This window comes from Papaver somniferum, chromosome 11, assembly GCF_003573695.1.
Source record: "Papaver somniferum cultivar HN1 chromosome 11, ASM357369v1, whole genome shotgun sequence".
Taxonomy (NCBI): Eukaryota; Viridiplantae; Streptophyta; class Magnoliopsida; order Ranunculales; family Papaveraceae; genus Papaver; species Papaver somniferum.
The window spans coordinates 64,401,637-64,407,036 of NC_039368.1; positions in this window are offsets into that span (position 1 = coordinate 64,401,637).

Consider the following 5,400-nt stretch of genomic DNA (forward strand, 5'->3'; position numbering starts at 1 on the left):
GATCCTGCAGAAGCCAGATCCTGATGAAGTTTTGGCATTGTACATAGCAGCAACAGAAGACGCAGTCAGTGGTGGGCCCGGGAAAGCGTATAAAATTGAAGCGAAATGAAACGGGCCTACAGTAATACCGCAAGTGCACGGTCGTCAGTTGTAGCTCGTGCAAGTACGGGTCGATCCACAGAGACTGGGAGTGTTTTGGAGTTTTCTAGCTATTTGGGCTCTAAATTGCTATTGGGCTTCTAATTGTGCTTTGGGCTTAGTGGGTTTGTTTGTAATGATGAAGTGCTTTAGGCCTTGGGCCTTTGAATGATTTTGGAATGAACTGTGAACTTGGGCTCAACAGTTCAATTGTGAACTGGGCTTGGGTTTTTGAGCCTGGCAGTGAACTAGGCTTTTGAGCTTTAAACAGATTACAATGGGCTTTTGTAAAACAAGGTAATGAATGCAGTATCAAGAACAGGAGAAACAAATGAGAAGAAAGAGCAAATAGTGGCAGTGAAGCTGTGATATTTACAAAGCAATGAAGATGGCAGTGAAATAATGAGACAATGGATGATAAAACAATAAACACAAGAAAACAGATACAAATACAAAACACAAAACAGGTGACAGTGGCAGTGGAGAGTGATAGTGAAGAAAAGCAAAGGAAATGGTGAAAATGGCAGTGAAGATGGCAATGGAAATGAAGCAAAGAGAAAGAACCAAGGCCTAAGCCAAGGGCAATGGCAGGGGAGCAAAACTACATATACAAAACAGAGAAACAACACAACTAGGTTATGAATCCACCTTGTGACCTAGCCAGATAGTGTAGTTCTAGGTTGAATCCCTAATGGAACTAAGTGACAGTTAAGGCCAACTTAAGATCCTAAGCATACAAAAAGGGAATAGCAAGATAATCAACTTGCTCAACTGATGTGCTCCTAGTATTGACTGTCTTTTGACAGTACAATCAATCACAAGCACTAGTGAGCACTGATTTCTCCCATTGCTCAATCAATTCAGTGCACTAAGGCTTCTAACCTAACATTCCACTACCTAACAGTCCACTAAAGCTTCATCTGAGCCTCAGCTAATGAGAACATGAGAGAACAGATGGAACAACACATGATTAACAGGAACAACACAAAATTGGAGAGACTGGCTAATCAAGTTCTCCCAAAACATCACATTAACAACAACATCAACAGGACAATAAAACAGGGAAAGGAATTAAACACATGAACATTACACAAAACCGAACATGAACATTACACAGTGAATACCAAGAAAACAACATATACAGAACATCAAAGTTCTGGACACTGGCTATTCCAGCATAAGCCTTTACATCACACCCACAGTCATATTTATACCCAATTACAAGTTAGGGTTCTTCCCAAAAAATTCCTAAAATCAAACAGAAATTAGGTAAATTATTTCTACCTAATTTGACAGTACAAATCAGACCCATATCTTCTATAATGCTCCTCCATGCTTCTCCCTAACAGTAATTAGAGTTTACTCGAAAATCCCCAAATTAACTGAAATTAGGGTTTGGGTTTTTTTTCTTACCTTGATGTGACAAATCTCCTCAATTAGCATCGACCCATGTCTTCTCTGCTTCTCCTGGTGCCTTTCCCATACCTTGATTTCTTCTCTAGGTCACCTACTTCATCAACCTCTCACGCTTAGGGTTTCAGGGAAGAAACGTGAGAGATTGAGGGAATAGGGGGCTAGATAGTTAGGGGGTGATGATGGGTTGGTAGTTTAGGGATGATGTGAGACAGGTAGAGGTGGTGGCGTGGCAGTGGAGTGGGTAGTGGTGATGATGGAGAAGGTGGTTCTGTTGCAGAGAGGGGGGGGGGAATAGAAGAAGTCGATGGAGAAGAAGGAGGGGGCGTTTGGTTAGGGTATAGGTATAGGATACTAGTGTGTTGAGCAGGTGTAGAGGATTTTGATGTTTCGCGAAGCTGGACCGTAGGATTATAGGATGATGGAATGATCCAACGGCGCGATGGAAATGGATGAGGGGAGACCGTTGGATGACGAGATACATCAAAACTGACGGCGAAGATCGAGGTTAGGTGTTGTAGTGTTAAGCGGAAGTATCGAGATTTGATGAGCAGGCAAAGAAGCGACCGTAGGATCTAAATGTGATCTAATCTGAAGGCTTGGAATTTAGGTACTATGGTGTTTTGCAGGGACTTCAGATTTTGATGAACGATGAAGAAGCGACCATTGGATGATGAGATGGATCCGATCTCACGGCTGAGAATGGAGGCGGGTATGGATATAGAAAATGGGTTTGGGTAAGGGTTTTGGGCCTTGGGTATGCCAAGCCATATCTTCTTTAAGAAAAATTCTTCCTTCTTGAGCCCATTCCTAACTTTTTGGTCTTGTGCGCACCATTCTTTGCGGCTTCCTTGCGTAATTTCTTCCGGCTTTTCACCACTCTTCAGCTCTTTTCCGCTCCGCAAGTCATCCAGACTTTATTTATTACCTAAAAATATAAAATTAAGTAAGAAAAATATTTATTCTTGAAAAAAATGAAAATACAGAATATGGGATAAAATGTAGAATTAATGCACAAAGGATGAGTTAAATGCCAACAAAAAGGGATAAATATATACAATATTTGGCACTCATCAGTGAGCGCGGTGTTGGTCAAAACCAATATGAAGATAGAACATCCTATCTATTACGTCAGCAAGACCCTCAATTCTGCGGAAAGGAAATATACCAAGATCGAACAGCTCATCCTCGCATTGGTATGGGCTACTCAAAAGCTGAGAACCTACTTCCTAACTCACCTCGTCAGGGTCCCATGCAAAGCACCATTGGAAGCAGTCCTCAAAAGCACGGGAAAAGTGGGCAGAATAGCCAAATGGAACACCCATCTGGACCAATTCAACATCATTCATGAAATTCAACATTCTCGGAAGTCCCAAGTTCTGGAGGATTTCTTAGCAGACCTCCCCCTTGACAACGACGAAGAGATTAAAGGAATACCAGAAGCCGAGGAAGAAAACAAGGATCCAATGGATGTCCTCGAACCCGCGAGTCAAAAACAATGGGAAGTCTTCGTTGACGAATCCAAAAATAAGGAAGGAGCAGGGATAGGCATCGTCATCATCACTCCAACCGGAGAAAGGATTATACAGACACTTAGGTTAGAATTCAAAGAGCATACCAACAACATCGTTGAATACGAAGCTGTCGTACAAGCCCTCCGTATAATAATAGAGATGGGGGTAACCGATGTAAGACTGACAAGTGATTCGCATCTTGTCATACGGTAAATATGGCTCGAGTATAATGTGTACGATGACACCCTCTCAGCTTACATGGCCTTGGTCCAAACATTAGCATCACAGATCCCGAACATCAAGTTCCGGCACTTATGCAGAAAGGACCTCAGGCATGCGGATGCCCTAGCATATATATCATCCATGCTGAGGGATAAAAACGCCGAAGCTATTAAAATAACAAGGGTATATAAGCCTTCGATTGCATCTCAATTCTCCTTCGCTACCAATCAATATACAATGGAAGAAAATATCGAAGACCAGGTAGGAGAAGACATCCATAACGATTTTGACGAAGAAGATATCCTGTCAAGAGCAAATCAAGATGAAGACTTCAACAACGAAGATGATTGGAGAGTGATGATCCATGCCTTTCTCGAAAAGGGAAGCTTACCTACGGATCAGAAACAAGCTAGGAAGATACTCTCCAAAGTAGGAAGATATGATCTTCGGGATGGGGTCTTGTACAAGAAATCCTTCCTCGGAACATTACTACGTTGCTTGTCCCGGAAAGAGGGGCATCGAATTCTAAACGATATCCATTATGGTGACGCGGGGAATCATAGCGGCATGAGATCACTAGCTGACAAAGCAAAAACGCAAGGGTATTACTGGCCGACAATGATACAGGATGCCGCGAAGATGTCCCGACGGTGTGAAGAATGTCAGCGCTTCGCCAAAAAGATCCACGCGCCGGCAACAATGTTAAACTCCGTCGACAGCCCGTGGCCATTTGCAAAATGGGACGTAGACATCGTCGGGCCTTTCATCGAAGGATCAGGGAAAAGACGATTTTTGATAGTAGCCACGGACTACTTCAGCAAATGGGTGGAGGCTAAGGCATTGGCCAGGATCAGAGACGTGGATGTGTTTACTTTCATATTCCAAAACATCATTTGCAGATTCGGTATACCCGCTGAAATTTTGTCTGATAATGGTAAGCAATTACATGGGAAAAATATAGACATGCTCTTCGATACTTTCAAGATAAGAAAGAACAAGTCCACCCCCATATACCCTCAAAGTAACGGACAAGCAGAAGCTACCAACAAGACCCTCGCCCTTATACTCAAAAAACAATTAGACGAGCATAAAGGGAGATGGTGTGAACAGCTGCACAATGTGTTATGGGCATACAGGACAACGCGCAGATCCGCCACCGGGGAATCCCCGTTTCTTCTAACATACGAAGCCGAAGCAGTCATCCCTACGTAAATCCTCATGCCAACCACGAAGACCGAAGCTTGGGAGAAAAACCTCACGACAGATATGATGTTAGAAAGATTGGAAGACTTGGAAGAAAGAAGGGAAGCAACATTACAAAAGATGGAAAATTATCAACGAAGACTAGCAAGGGAGTATAACAAAAAGGTAAAGCTTCGGAATTTTGTAGAAGGGCAATATGTGTTGAGAACAATCCCACGGTATCAGCAAGAAAAGAAAGGTGCTTTCATTGAGAGTGCTCACAATATTGTGATTTGAGTGCTCACAATATGTGTTGAGAACAATCCCACGGTATCAGCAAGAAAAGAAATGGGGAAAATTAGCACCTACGTGGGGAGGACCTTTTATAATACACGATGTTGCGGGTAGCGGTTCATACTACCTTCGTAATCTAAAAGGCGAGGTCCTCCGGCATCCTTGGAATGCTAAGTGGCTCAAGCCATACTTCCCATAGGAGCAACGCAGACTTGCATCTGCTTGGAGTATACCAGAAGAAGAAGGGAGCCCGACCGCTCCACATGTTTCTATCTCTGGAAGAGGAATTGCAGGCCTCAACCTATCAATCAAACAAGCCTTCAAATTATCAAAGTCAACGAAATCTATCGAAAATATTGGGGAAAGTAGTTAATCTACAATCTCTCAGGGCTCCCCCATCAACGTCCATAAGTGTAAGACCAGGGGGAATGCACCCAGCAGAAAGAGATACCCAACCAATCTTAAGGAAACGGGTCGACGGAATGGGTGTGTAAATATTTTAACCCCATATACTAGAACGTTGCCTCGGCCCCCACCGTCTGGGAATCCACTGGCCCAGGATTCGCCAGCGGGGTGACAGGTCTCAAGACGATCATGAAGGTACCTCCCTTCAGTATCGCACCCAAACACTTAACAA